Here is a 15,809-nt window from a genome sequence, read left to right on the forward strand (position 1 = left end):
TATGTAGAAATTATTTATATATTGAATAATTACTTGCATTACTATAATTCCATTATGTAGAAATTATTTATATATTGAATAATTACTTGCATTACTATAATTTAATTATGTAGAACTTATTTATATATTGAATAATTATTCTAATGTGCTTGGCTTAGACCTAGGCTATTTGAATTGTGGTAGGTGATCAGATCAGCCCGCACAGCATTGCAAAACTGGATAATCAGTCAGATCAGACTCTGAAGTCAAACTAGTAGCCTGCATCATGGATATATATAGAACACGGCCTACACAGTCCAACTTCTGCATCACAATCATGGGTAGAAGGGTAGAAAAAATTAGCACTCTCAAATTTTTATTAATATTTCATCAGTGTGTTCCACCTAGGGACATATTGGCTTCCACACAGTGAGCCAAGCTGTGAGGAGCGGCTGGCTTCCTCCCTGTCCTCTTATAGGGGTGGTCCTCCCTGGAAGCTTTTGAGGGACGTCCCAATGGCAAGGCCCTTCTACCTCCCAGGTGCGTCTTCCTCCTCCCCACTGCTGTCGGCTGGACCGAGATTTGGGCAGTCGTCTGGAGATACCCCTTCGTCCTTTGGTATCCAGTGGCCATGGCCATTGGGCTCTTCCCAAATATTGAAAAGGCTGATTGTAGTGCACTGTCCGTGGCCATTTTGTCACTGGACGCAATGAATGATGTCAGAGGGGCTATGAAGCTGGGGTCACCCCTCAGCTTGAGTGTGAGTGACTTGAAGACACGTGCCAGCTCGTCCTCCAGTACAGATGTGTCTTGGGGTTGAAGTAGAATATTAAGTTTATTAGCAGGAAATGACAGCAAGGGACATTTATTCAATCTGGTTTGTGCAAACAAAGCATAACCATTTCTCATGGACAATATGTTATGCTTAGTTTAATGACAGAATAATAAAGACCTGCATAGTGCGCCGAATATGTGTCATCTGGAGGAATGTCCTCACAGAACTCAGTGTGGGCATCGCCTCCACCTGAAGGAGAGTTTAATGTCTAACAAGAGACAGACTGACCAAAAATAGATACAAACACAAATACAAAAACTGTAAAACATGACAATGATGACTGCTGTGTAAACTCACATGAAATTCCTTCTGGGAGTGCATGAGAGTGGGGTGGCTGCATCTTAACAGGGTCCAGGGCACTAGGTGTGGGTCCGCTACCTAGAGAGAGAGCCAGACAGACTCAAATAGATTAAAGCAATTTACCATGAAGGGGGTTATGGAGAAATTTATCATGAGTACACCGGAAAATCCTGTAGACCTACCCATGGTAAATTTCTCTGTAGCCCTCGAATGGTAAATTGCTTTTCTACAACTGTTACCACATAATATTAAAAAAACACAGTTTTAACATTCAATTTACTAAAGGCAGCTGAAGATACACGCACAAACACACAAACATGACAATGATGACTGCTCTGTAAACTCACATGAGATTCCTGCTGTGTCTTCATAAGACAGCGGTAGCTGCAATGACTGAAACTAGTCCTCTGGAAAGTCCATTCCTGTCAAAAATATAAAAACAACTTGACCTTCTTTGCAAAACAAACATCAACCAAAACACAGTACTGAAACTTGTCATCACACATGCAGGTGGAAGGACGTATCTCACCACCAGTGGCTATCTCGTGGTACAGTTTCCTCGTAGCGATCGTGGAGGTGTGAGGAAAGTGTCCTGGAGCTCGAACATCTTCTCGACTGCGACCTGGTGCTTGCAACGTTGCCCAGAGATCCCATTTGGACATGAGCAAAAGCCAATGTCCATACTGACATGGTACCTCTCAGGACCAGTTGAGCTGGGCACAGTGTAGTTCATCTCATCCTCCTGTATCCAAAATGCAAAGATAAAACCGTTATGGATGTTTCACAAAACACAGAGTACTACAGAGCAGTTAAGAAATACGCCACAAGGGGTTGCTGTTATCCCAGTATTAACGGTATGCAATGCTCTGCCTGGAATGATATCAGCACTGAATTGAAACTGTTGCTTGTCGCAAAGTTCTGTTGCTTTTGCACAATCTACGATTGCCACAGCGCTTTACTGACACACTGATTATGTATTAAACTTGTGGTTTATTCCTGAAATATATAATTACAGCATTATTACTGAAATGAAATGTATTAGATTCCACATTATACCTTCACAATCGCCCCACAGTCGACTGCTCCTGCGGTGCGCTCCTCTCCTCTGACCCGGTTGTTGGCCACATCTGTGAGTCGGCAGATGTAATGCGCCTCCAGCCTGGTGTGGACAAAGTCAACCAGCTTGACTTCTGCCCTTTACTATACGTCTGTCTTTTCAGAATCAGGTACATAAATGCACGGCAGGAGGTGTTTTGCTACTCTTGGCAGTACTGGTGCGGGTGTTGTGTTGGCACCTCAAGTCAACCTGCAGATAATGGAAAGGTTCAGCACTGGAAAGAATAAGTCCCACACACTGGCATCTTCACCTGGTCTAAGTATCAAAACTTTGCTCAAAATAAATGTTTGTTTGCAAGTGAAGATGACACTCTACTGGAGTCTTTTCTATGGTAACCTCCGCTTTTCTCCTATGCACCTGTGAGACCACATATGTCCAAAAACTATTCTTTTTGTAAACACTGTACACTATCGTAACGGACACACATACACCAGATAGACACTAACACCAAAAGACACAAACGCAAGACACCTAAACATGACATAACTGGTCTGGGTATCTGTGTTATTAAAACAAACTGTAGGATGTCTCTGTAGCCTGTGTCTGTACTAACCCTATACTTGTTAGAGCCATGACCAGCATCTGGGTAGGTCTTTGACTTTCGCCAGGTCAAGCCCGAGGACGCCTGTAAATCCTCCTGCCACTTCTGCACCTCATCCTCCCTAGTCAACCTTATCTTCAGGCTTGTCCTGAAATTGTTTGAGTCCCCCAGTGACTCAAAAGAGCACACGTGATAGCTGTAGTCCTCTGGGAGAAGGTTCTGTCAAAATATATATTACAGTGTTAACTCACACCAGCCGACCAATTAAAAAAGTACTTGCTTGATATACATAGTGTACTACTACTTGATATATATAGTCTAAGTCCTACAAAAACATCTACAACTAAAATGCCTTAAACAAATTCTACGAACTAGACTAGAGCATTCAGTTAAAAGTACACACAAATGCTGCATCTGTTCTAAATGGATAATGTCTGTATATTCTGAAATATCAGACCTTCAGCACTGGATAATTGGACAGGTTGTCCTGGACAATTGCGTGATCACACATCTCCTCTGTGTCCCCTCTGTCACAGCTGTCCTCTGTGAAAAGAAAATGCAAGAAAATGCATTACAATAATACATGTACAAGGTTGCAGGTAAAGGAAAGTGAGGTCCCACACACTGTCCACACAGGTAAACACAATAATTTATTGAATATCAAAGAAACAACGGTTTGTCAACCTGACGAAGGAACATTGTTCCTTGTTTCTATGATATTCAATAAAGTCTTGCATTTACCAGTCTTCCTTTACCTTTACCACATCTACCTTTACAGGGTAAAGGCTTATTCTATTTAAAAGGTGTAAAACATACTCTCACTTTATTCTAATATAGGTTTATTCTTTGAGGGTAAGGGGTTGCTCCTGTCTCTATAGTTACTAACCGTTTCTGGTGTTGTGCAGATCACCTCAGCTAGGGGTCTGTCTGACGCACCTTGCCGTCCGAATCTACTGTGGTGTGGGGGGAAAAACACACTGTCATTGACATCTCAGTTCATTCATTCATTCCTTCATTCATTCATTCTGTGTAAGCTGACCATGCTACTATTCGTTTCTGGTGTCGTGAAGATCACCTCGTGGTCTATCTGACACACCTTGCAGTTCGAATCTACTGTAGAGCGGGGGGAAAACACACTTTCATTGACTTCTCAATTCATTCATTCATTCATTCATTCATTCATTCATTCATTCTGTGTAAGCAGAAATAGCTATGTATTCCTAGACTACACATTTCAGAGATCTTTATGTATACCATTATATTTATATTATGTTTTATTTTAACTGTATTTATTGTAAACAGGAAGAAAAGACAAAAAATAAAAGCCTGAGGGAGGAGCTCTTATTGTGAAGGTCCCGGTTTGGCGCCTTCTGTCGGTGTCCTCGTGCAGCAGCAGCGGGTCCGGCCCCCCCTCCCCCTCCTCCTCCCCCTCCTCCTCCTCCTCCTCCTCACCCTCCTCCTCCTCCTCCTCACCCTCCTCCTCCTCCCAGTAGCAGCGGCAGCAGCAGCGGCTCCGTTCCGTCTCTGTTCCCGGAGAGACCGCCTCCATTTTAACACCGACACCCGGCGGAGCAGCAGCGGCTCGCAGCGGACTGAGCGGCCGGCGGAGGGACACGTTCGTGCGGCGGGATTCCCCCCTGAGCCCCGGCGGTGATTCGTCGGGCCTGAATCAGCCTTTTTGTTGCGGGATGGCGGCGCTGCGGCAGCACGCAGCCGGGGCGGCGGTGGATTTGTGAGGATTTAACGGGAGATTTTTCTGCGGTGAAACATCTTTGATTTGTCGGAGGAGAGGAAGAGGAGGAGGATCGGCTTCTGGTGGTCAGGTACCGGCTTTATCTAATTGGGTTTAATTATTACGGGGCTTTATTCTGTCATAAGACGGCTTTGTTTGATCTCCTCAGCGGGTTGATTAGCGGCTGACAGGCCGCTGCTGCTGCAGCCTCAAGCGGCCTGTCAGCGGCCCCTGCGCGCTGTTTGCACCCGGACAGCATCCATCCAGCCTCCGTACGGCTCCGGTGTTTTTGTGGTGGGGGTGCTGGGTTATATAATGTGTGCGCAGAGGACACACCGAGCTGTCTGTCCGTCCGTCTGTTCGTCTGCAGCTATACTGTGATTTCACCTCTGACGGACGGACGGAGCCTCCGTGACTCGCCTCATTTCACCGCAGTGTTTCAGCGCGTGTCTCCCGCAGACATTTGCGCTGTTTCTGTGACATTGCGTCCAGGCGGAGGCAGGTGGTGTCGGTTCAGGCCGGACTGCAGGTGCAGCAGGGCCGCTGCTTCACCCGGGAGGGACCGTTCAGACACAACCGAGTAAACCTGACACACTTTAATATGATATTAATGTGGTTATATTCCACCTGAGCACAGACCTGACACACGCACGTGACATCAGCATCGCTCACTTTGCTCATTTATGATTTCGTCAACAAAACGAGTCCACAGATGGAGACACAGTTTTGTCATCAGTTTAGACATTTTGCCAACAGAAAACATCCAAAATACACATTAAGGTTTATTTTAGGGACTGTTCGCTATTTCTGAGGGGCCGCAGAAAGGGGAGGCAGTCTGAATCATTTGTGAAGCACTGTGAGGGACTAATGTTTCTTATCTTACAGCTGTAAATGGCTGTAGTTTGTATTTAGTTTGTATTTACCATACAGACAATTTTGCCACCAACCCGTTGCTGCTGGTTAGTTCGTGGCAAATTTTTGTAAAAGAAGAAGAAAAAAAGACGTAGAATAAAGTGATTGTAATAAAATATCAGTATTTATAGCCCAGGTCTGGATATGGGTTTTCCTGTGACAGAAGGCTTCATCACATGTGACGTGTTCAGGGACAGTCAGAAATTCAGCAATAATTTCTAGTTTTACAGTTTCTGGCTGTTTTTTTTTTAATGTTTTCTTGAAATATAGCCTCAAATGTTAAGAAAAATCAGCAGAAATTAATTTTTTTTTTTAAAAAACAAAACTTTTTTTTAAAGAATAAAAGGCAACATGTCTTCCTTGTTCGAGTCGGATCATTTTTCTTTTGTATTTGTTATTTTTTTAACGGGGTAACTCGAGGGGTTGCAGCAGTAAACCGGTTTGAAGGTTCGCTGCGGTATGAAAACTGATGGTTATCATGCAGCTGGACGAAGAATCTCACCTTTGTTTTTTTTTTCAGAAGAGAAACTTTAAACCCGAAGTTTCATTTAAGAAAAAAGTTTCAGGTTTTAATTATAGTGATAAAACATTTCAGTAAAAACCCTTTAAGAGTCGCTGTGACTGATGATGAGAAGAATTCTGTGACGACGTGACGCCGCAATATTTTCTGGGACGGTTATTTTACTGTGAAAATCTCACACTGATGCAACAGCAGTAACCAATGATCTGTAACACCGGACACATTTTTATTAACGATAAGCGTGACGAACGTGGTGCTGAAAGGTGAAACCAAATGTGATCTGTCGGTTTAACAACACTGGGCAGTGAAGCACACACGCGTGGCAACAGGATTTATTGATTTATTGATTTAGTGGCAGCGTGATGAACACGTGGTTTCCCACCATGGGTCTGGTGATGGAGGTGGGCCTGAGCCTGGAGCTCTGCAGCAGGGCCTACCTGGAAATGTCCAATAACAACAACATCACATGACACAGAGGCTCTGTGGCCACGGCGGCCTGCGGCTCCTGGGCCCTGTGCTCGTTGGGCCCCGGAGAAGTTTGCTTTATACGTCCTGCTGTGAAGCCAAAATACCGACACCCACGACATGTTTGTCTCTTGAGATGGAAACAGGTTCAGTGGGAAGAAATGAGATGTCTCATACATGACACATAAAATATAAAACATGAAAAGTGAAACGTGAAAGTGTGTTCGACCTCTGTTCACACATTATGTCACGTCTGCAGTAACTATGAACCAAACCGCAGTAAATGTGCTGAGCGAAGTTTAACCTGATGTCACTTCCTGTCCGCCAAACAGAGTCAAACACAAATATATAAGATCACTGTGAACACAGCTGAGCTCACTTTGTTTACTGTTGTTACATAATAATAATAATAATGATAATAATAATAATAATATGATGATGATGCAGTTGTGACTGTGTGTCTTTGCGGTGCTGATCGATCCTTCATGTTGTAAAATCTAATGATCATATTCACGTTGTTTATTCACGTGTGATCAGCAGGGCTGCGTGACACGAGCCTAAAATAATTTCAGGGTATTTTTGTGATGATGATATTCTTGACAATATGACAGATTCATAAAAAATATTAATTTAAGAAGACAGAATATCAACAGAATCAGTGATGTAGTTTCACAGTTTGCTTCAAATCTTCAGTAAAAACTAAAATGATGTTTCATGTCTTCAGTTTGTGAACAACAACAGTAACTCAGAGTCAGATTCAGATCCTGTCACAATATTAATAGTTCAACTAAATCAAATCTACCACTGCAAAAATATTGCCGGGGGAAACAGGTTTTGGTGTAACGCGCCCACAAAAATATCGCCTACAGGACGCGAACCATGGCAGAAACATGGCTACATCCCCGCAAGATCAAACACCGCAAAAGTTAGTAAAGGACGTGTTGAAAACTGCAACCCGAGGTGGTAGGGTGGGACTTCAGCGGGTGGCTCGTTCTGCCCAATGAGAGGCTGATCTTTGCAGCGAACTTCCGCCCACTCAGACTAACGGCTAGATGAAAATTATTTTCTGGTCCCGTTTGAATTGTGCCATGAATTTCACATATGTTGTTTGTGAATTTTTAATATATTTTTTCGTGCAAAGAAGGCTCCAATTTAGCGGGAAGAAGTTTGATACTGTTAGGTTTTGTGTGAGAGCGCTTTGTGGACTACAGCTCTTCACTGCTCTCGATGCGTATGATATACGTCACCACTCGCGCTCGGAGCACGGCTGTGTCTCTGGTACACTTCACCGCCTCGAAAGAAAATCGAAAGAAAGAACAGCTGTTCTTGTTGGAATGGTGACATTCGGGGACGAAACACAGCGGCATCTTGATCTGATGGCTCCGTAGATCGTGGCAAAAGACGCAGCAGCAGCAGCAGCAGCACTGTGAGCTGAGTGGAGGGAAAGTGTGATGACGTGACGTCACAAGGCAACATGTAGTCTTTCTCATTACGTTGTTTCCACAGCCTTTAACTGAAGAATCATACAATAAACTGTCAAACTCTTCACATGAAAAATATTATTTAGACCCACACAACACATTTGTGTAATCCAAAGCATTTAATGACTGGGACCAGAAAATAATAATTTTCTCTCCATTGACTCCCATTCATATTTTCCGAGCCTAGAGGTCCGATGGGGGTCTACCAGCAGGGGCGTGACTTACGAGCTCTATATGTGTGACAGGTCAGATGTACATTTGTAATGTTGAGTATTATAATTCCACTAATTTTAGTTCAGTTGTTTTTACCTGACCCTCTCAGGCCTCCGTACTCAGTATGTGGAACATTTGATATCCAGTTTTTGTACCCCTACGTTCACCTTCAGGAGTACTCCACCTATAAAGAGTTGTCTCCCGCCTTACCTCCCCCCTTTGCTGTTGTGCTCCGTGAGAGAGGTGAGCCACCGTGCTCTTAAGGTCATTTCCGTGTTTTAGCGCTGTTAAGCTGTTCATGACTTCATTTTATGCTAACGTAATCTTGTGTCACTTAATCTGTGTCGGGGCTGGAGATTGAATGGTTGTGTGTGATGGAAGATTTTGTTTTTGCCGCGTGCTGTCAGGAGAGGAATAAACAGAGATGGCCTCTGAAGATATCCACAGTGTGGGCCTCTTCATATCTACACAGCGCAGACATCACTAGAGTCCACCGCTAACATCAGGATAGGAATTTTTCACGATACAAAAACATTCCAGGTATTATGGTGATCGAGATGATGTGGCACAGCCTGAGGGATCAGTCGTACTTCACATGCAGGTGGTTAATGTGTTTTTTCCTGCAGTTCTGTTCATGTGTGATGAAATTGTTCCAGTGATCTTCCCCTGATAATCTGCAGCATAACTAAAAAGCTCATTTATTTTCTGTAATAAAAGATAAAGTCCGCACACCAGAAACTACTCCTTGAAAATTTATTTAGACATAACGTTTCGGGCTCCTGAAACGTTATGTTCACAGAAACCCCGCCGCCGTCAGTGTTCTGGAGGTGTAACTGTTGTGCAGCTGTATATTTTCGAACCGAGAAAAAAATCCCTGTCTTTGCGTTTTATTTTGACCACAGTCTTTTTTAAAAAATAAACAAACTTCTTGTGACGTCTCAAATGTGCCTTTGACCTGCAGCTGAAAACACGGAGCTCATATATATGTGGTGTATCGGCAGTCAGCCTGTAAATGCGGAGATATGAATGTTTGTCCGTGTTGCCCAGCGCTAAGTTGAACTATTAATATTGTGACAGAATCTGAATGTCACTCTGAGTGACTGTTGTTGTTCACAAACTAAAGAAATCAGAGATCATCTTAGTTTTTACTGAAGATCTGAAGCAAACTGTGAAACTAGATCACTGATTCTGTTGTGATTCTTTGTTAAATGAATTTGAGAAACAAATTTGTCATGTTGTCAATTTAATTTAATTTGGCACAAACATCCACCTGGACTGAAGAATAAACTGATTAGAATTTGGTGAAACTGGTGGGCGGAGTCACTGCCCCATGGTCGTATGACTCCGCCCACCAGTCCAGTGTCTCTGAGAGTCTCTATCCATGTTTTCATACGACAATGGGGCGGTGACTCTAATTTTCTCCCCGCGTTTTGTCTCTTCCTTCATGTGTGTCGTAGCTGAAATAATGTTTGAGCAAAGTTTGGATCTGATGTTAAAACAGCGTCCTTGAGACGTCCCGAAAAAGTTCTGAAATGTCCATGAAATGTGAGTCCTGTTGAACATGTGAGGACATGAATGTGCTGAATTTTCTACAGACAGAAACTGAACATGTGAATTTAAAAACACGTTTGACATCACAGCTGGACGTGTGAAGCTGAAGTGAAACAGACGGAGAATTCATCACAACAACCTCCATCATCCACAGGAAACAAGTCGATGATACAAGAATAAAAAAGTCTTTGTGTTTTGGACAAAATGAGACGTGTCAATAGTTTCAGTTGTTGAGGAAAATAATCAATAATCAAACTGCAAATTATTTGCACTGATTTTGACACAAACATTATGGGATGTACTTTCAGAGGTGACGTGTTGTGCAGAGCTTCAGATCTGCAGACAGATTTGGGTCAGATTGAACTTGTCAATTATTCAGATGTGTGTGTGTGTGTGTGTGTGTGTGTGTTCAGAACACAGTCTTCTGATTCAGATATCTTTATCTTTATTTAACACTGAACATGTTGAGTCTGTTGATTCCCAGCTGGCAAAACGATTTTTGGGGGTCTGGAAATGCTTATTGAGCGTTCCTGCATAACCTTCAGTGACTGTCAAAACAGCAAGTTTTCCATGACGTGGAGCTAACGTTATTGTGACACTGCTATTAAGGGAGGGTTGCTACCAGCAGGCAGCGTCAGGTGAACGTCACAGAAATAATCCCCCCAAAAAATGTTACTACGTGTGGTGATTGGAACGGTTTGGATAAGGAGCATTTAACAAAAACATTTGCACAACGTTCCTAAAATGTTGTGAAGGGGTTACCAAAATAAAAACCCAGAAGGAATGTTATGGGAATGTTCTGTATTAGCTGGGCTGTAGTGTCAGGACTAAGACTGTTATTGGTGGTCGCATCTCTGAAATCAGACACTTGAGAGTGGCCTTTAAAGCAGCGCTGCCTTCACTGACCTTTAGAAGTTTTTTTTTCTCCAGTTTTTTTGAACACGTTCGCCAGCCGACCTTTTGAATACGAGAATCATTGGTCCCGTTTTTATGATTGCACTCAAACGCAGCAGTTAGTTGAGTTCTGTTTAACATCCTGGGAACGTTTACAGCTCCAGTGTGTCGGAGTCAAAGTGAATTTAATTTAATCGTTGTATTTTTATGTATGTTCACCCTGTAGACTGAATTATTTACACATTAAATTAAAACATGTTGCAGCCGCTGCCTTCAGTGAAGATGAATCACAGGTTAACTCTTGTGTGTCGGCACTGTAGACTGTCTGGGTGCTGCGCTGCTGTCAAGTTCCGCCCCTTTTGTTCTGTCAACATCATGTTATTAATAAACATTAGATAATTGATTGTTTACATTTGTGTATCAATGCCGAATCGTCCACGTCTGCATCATGATGCATCCAAGAGTTGATTGTTTCCCCCACCACGACTAAATCCTTCACACTGGATTAAGTCCCGTCTTTATGTCCTCACCTGTTTACACAGAACCAAACGACGGCTGCATCGTGTGGCTCCAGTGTGTGATGTCAGACAGCATGATGACATCACAGAGTCAAAAGAGACGTGACATGTAACACAACAGTGTCAGCCTCTAGTGTGACATATAACATACGTGTCAGCTGCTTTCTATAAACAATAACAATGACATCACATGTCAATAACAATCATTTAGCGTCCCTGTTATATGGCGGCTGATCTCGTCCTCTGCTCGGAGGGTAAGGAGCTCCGTTAGCCACTAACTGCTAACAGCTGCTGTTCTTTGAGTTAACTGCTAACAGCTGCTGTTCTTCTTCTTTGAGTTAGCTGCTAACTGCTAACAGCTGCTGTTCTTCTTTGAGTTAGCTGCTAACAGCTAATGTAACTCTTCTTTGAGTTAGCCGCTAACAGCTAACAGCTGCTGTTCTTCTTCTTTGAGTTAGCTGCTAACTGCTAACAGCTGCTGTTCTTCTTTGAGGTTAGCCACTAACTGCTAACAGCTGCTGTTCTTCTTCTTTGAGTTAGCCGCTAACTGCTAACAGCTGCTGTTCTTCTTCTTTGAGTTAGCCGCTAACTGCTAACAGCTGCTGTGGCTGCAGCAGGCAGGCAGACCTAGAATAACTTTAAAGCGTGTGGAGGTCGTACTCTTCATGTACACGTACTTCATAAAGTGTAACGTACAATGGAGGTGAACAGATGCACCAAAACAACCCAGAGTACACAGACAGGTAGAGGAGCCTCTGTCCAGACGAACACAGCTCAGCATCAGAATGGTTTCCCTCTGTGGGTCCATGTGGAGCTGATGATGCAGGATGACATCACACAGAACTGTCCAATCACATGACTCCATGTTTTGTCCTCTCAGTTTGTTTGTGTGGAGGCCGTCTCATCAGCCCGTCCTGGTTCAGAGTTTTATCAGTTCAGGGTCACAGAGTTCAGAGTGATGGACGCCTGCAGCCCACTGATAACACTGTCAGTGACATCAGAGCGAAGGCGCAGAGCTGAAGACGTTTGTGTTCACAGAGAAGACAGTTAAAACCCACTGACCCAGGATCTGTCTGAGTTCACTCCTCTTTTATTTTAACAGAGAGGAGACAAACTGCAGATCTGTGATCAGTCTGTCGAAACCACACTGATCATATTAATCATGAATATGTTCACACGAGGCATCACGGACGCTCCCAGGTGTTATCTGAGGGCAGCAGACGCCAGTCAGCGCCGAGAGGCGCTTTCTTTTTTTAGCTGCTCAGTGGTTCCTCACTGAAACTACACAAACACTGAAAGAGACGTCAGCTGTTCAAAAACCAGTTAGTGTTTCAATCAGGACTGAGACTGCTGAGGTCTTAGACCTGGACTACACTAACAGGAGCTAGTGGGGGTCTTAGACCTGGACTACACTAACAGGAGCTAGTGGGGGTCTTAGACCTAGACTACAGTAACAGGAGCTAGTGGGGGGTCTTAGACCTAGACTACAGTAACAGGAGCTAGTGGGGGTCTTAGACCTGGACTACACTAACAGAAGCTAGTGGGGGGTCTTAGACCTGGACTACACTAACAGGAGCTAGTGGGGGTCTTAGACCTGGACTACACTAACAGGAGCTAGTGGGGGTCTTAGACCTGGGTGAAGTTTTCAGGGTCCAGTTGAGATGTTGCGGGTCATCAAGGGTTAAACTAACAGGACTACAAGTTGTTTTTAGCCTCAGCTAAGCTAATAATGCTAATGGGGTCAGGCCAGCCGTTCACAGACAGGGCTAATGCTGTCTGTAGGTGCAACTCTGAGGACATGGTGTGGTGGGGGTCACATGGGGGTCTGGACCAGGTGTCCTGATCCGTCAGGAGGTCTTCAGGTGTGGGCGGAGCTCTGGTTTGATGGGTCGATGTGTGTTTGGTTGCTGTGAGTCTGCAGCTCTGAGTCTGGAGGCTTCAGATGAGTCATGCTGCTGCACCATGGCAACGGGGGGGGGGGGGTTACATCCCCCAAAGCATTTTGGGAACTGTAGTTTCATCATTTAGATCCTGATTATCCCTCAGATAGAACCAAGACAAAAAATAAACACCAGAACATGGTGGAATAAATTCTGACTGTGAGGAGTGACATCATTTTCCCCGTTAAAGGGTTTTTTGGGGAGTTTTTCCTGATCAGCTGTGAGGGTCATAAGGACAGAGGGATGTCGTATGCTGTAAAGCCCTGTGAGGCAAATTGTGATTTGTGATATTGGGCTTTATAAATAAAATTGATTGATCATCAGACCAGGAAGTATTAATGATCCAGCAGTAATATACTGATGATGATGATGATGATTTTCTGGATATAATCAGAGCGTTCTGTAAATAAACTGCATCAGCTGCGTCCTCTCTTTGTTCTCAGTGCGATGTGATGTCACAGTGACATCAGCCGGAGCGCCGTCACTCTGGTTTTGTGACAAACGCCCGCCGAAGCGTGAAAACTGGGTCAGGAGCTGTAGTCAGGGTTACCGTGGCAATGGGATCAGTGGGTCACACAGCAGGAAGCTGTCTGCTGCTGAGGCATGCTGGGAAATGTAGTCAGCTCCTCATCGGTCGGCTCGTGTCCAGCTGTGATGTGTTGATGATTAATGAGTGACTCAGCCCGACTGATCGTCTGTGACATCACTGATCCATAAAACAAAAACTCAGACGTTCAGAGGAGCGACGTGTGGTCGTATGTGGACGGAGGAAATGTGCGGTGCACAGCGGTGTGATGTTAAACTTGTGTATGACAGCTGGTCTCTGCAGCGTGAGCAGCACAAGGAGGAGCGCTGAGCTGCGCACTGAGGATGATAACGATGATCAATGAGATAACTGATTAATTCACATTTTCATATTTTAAAAGTAAGTTTATAAGTTCATTCAGACCAGAGGCTCAGATGAAGTGAGAGGACATGGATGATTTGATATTCCACGTCTGTCTGACGTCACTGTTCCGACTCTTCACACGTTGATTTAAAGTCCAAACCTTTTTTTTTTTTTTTTTTAAACCTTCACCACGAGTGAAAAAAAAAGCCTGCTGTGCCTTTTTATTGTTGCCAGGCAACCACCCCATCACCTCCTGTGCCTTTTTATTGTTGCCAGGCAACCACCCCATCACCTCCTCACCCTAACCTTCCTGTGTAATCTTTATTTATCTTATGTATCCTGCAGTAATCAGTGTGTAGCTGCTGCCATGTTGAGGCAGAGGGTACTGTCTGTAGCTCTGGTTGAGGGTGAGAGGCTGTCAGCAGATAAACAGAGATCTGTGTGGGTACATGAGACCCTAAAAAAGAGGCTGGATCATGGGGAGTACCACCAGTTGGTCCAGGAGCTTCTCCTCCATCATGGACGTTTACAGTACTGCACTTATCTGCTGTTTTCTATTGAGATGGTGCTAACTGTGCTTTGTAAAGTCGTATAGCTCTGGGTATCCAGCAACCACTACCACCAGTTTCTCCTCCATTGTTCACCAACTGTACACTTGTTGTCGTGACCACCACAGAAGCCCCACCTCTCAAATCACCCCATTGGACAATGGGAGAAAAGCAGAGATGAGATGGAGCGCTTTTCTGCTCTGAGTTTAAGTTTTTTCGATTCGCTCCGGCAACAACGCCAGACGCCTAGAGCGCAGAAACACGAGGCGCGTCGCAAAAACATCGAGCAAAAAGTTTCATTCACATTAAAACTGTGACAAAAAGCCGCCTCCAGCTGCTGAAGCACTTCCTGTGTGATCAGAGCCTAAGAACTGAATCAAAAGCTTCGACATCATCTGTCACTGAAACAGGAAGTAAATTTACTCCGCCTCCCTGTCAAGACTCAAAGGTGCTGCTGCAGGTGTCTCCATGTCGGGGACGGTTGTCAACAGTCCGCTGGCACACACACAGTGTTAGTATTGATGAGCTTAATGACACAGTCGAGTGTTTTCAGTCTGAGTGTGTTGGGACTGTTTTAAGGCTCAGTGTTGGATGTCAGCTCGTGCTAACGCTCCAGAGACGGTCCCTCGTCCTTCAGCGCTGTCTCTGACCTGTTTAACGTTAGCAGGAAGTTTGCTGATCAGGTGGGGAGTCGGGCGGTCGGGGATCAGACCCTCAGGGCAGTCGTGTTGTCTTCCTCTGGAACTGTGAGACATGTCCACATCAGCGACAGGATTTGTTATCGAGTCAGCATGTTGTGCTTCTTCTTCTCTGTGTTTATTGGCAGCTTTAAAGCTGTATATCACCACACACTGTGTCATGCTGTGTAGCTGCCGCCATCTTTAAGTCAGTGAAAGCAGTCTGGCTTCGTATCATCAGCTATCATTTCATTATCAGATTATAAACTTCCTGTTATTGGCTGATGTTTATCTGTGCAGCCCCGCCCTACTCTGTGATACACACTTTATTGATCCTACAGGAAATGACTTCATATGGCAGCTACCTTCACAATCAAACACAAACAGGAAGCTGAGCACAAAATCTAAAATCAGTTCCTAAAAGAACCCAAATCCTTTGTTTGTAATGTGGCTCATCTAAAAACAGCAGAGAAAGTATATTAATATATGAAGTTAATACAAAACATCCCCAAAAATTTACAATATAAAATGTAAAATTTACCCGTATGAATGTAAAAAAATATATGCACACACACACACACACACACACACACACACACACACACACACACACACACACACACATCTACACGGTAAACAGAGTTATGCTGTACATATACACTCAGTGGCCACTTTATTAGGTACACCTTGCTGGTAC

At 44.1% G+C, this 15,809-nt stretch overlaps 1 protein-coding gene and 1 long non-coding RNA gene across 3 annotated transcripts in view; one reads left to right on the plus strand and one right to left on the minus strand.

Moving 5' to 3' along the window:
- Positions 1–57: 57 nt before the first annotated feature.
- LOC126389884 (uncharacterized) lies at positions 58–2,958 on the minus strand. 2 transcript variants are annotated; one of them, XR_007569902.1, is made up of 7 exons: positions 2,785–2,958; positions 2,171–2,420; positions 1,644–1,856; positions 1,462–1,536; positions 1,112–1,192; positions 932–1,003; positions 58–788 (listed from the first exon to the last, which is right to left on the minus strand). It is a non-coding gene; the product is annotated as an uncharacterized LOC126389884 (long non-coding RNA). The 2 variants fall into 2 exon arrangements; XR_007569901.1 differs by having other exon boundaries at positions 932–1,192.
- Positions 2,959–4,248: 1,290 nt separating this feature from the next.
- LOC126389809 (CSC1-like protein 2) overlaps positions 4,249–15,809 on the plus strand; it is a 46,688-nt gene continuing 35,127 nt past the window's right edge. The window contains exon 1 of the mRNA XM_050043722.1: positions 4,249–4,595. The gene's annotated coding sequence lies outside the window, so the exon portion shown is untranslated. The remainder of the gene's footprint in view (positions 4,596–15,809) is intronic.

This window comes from Epinephelus moara, chromosome 5 (genome assembly GCF_006386435.1).
Source record: "Epinephelus moara isolate mb chromosome 5, YSFRI_EMoa_1.0, whole genome shotgun sequence".
In the NCBI taxonomy this organism is placed as follows: domain Eukaryota; kingdom Metazoa; phylum Chordata; class Actinopteri; order Perciformes; family Serranidae; genus Epinephelus; species Epinephelus moara.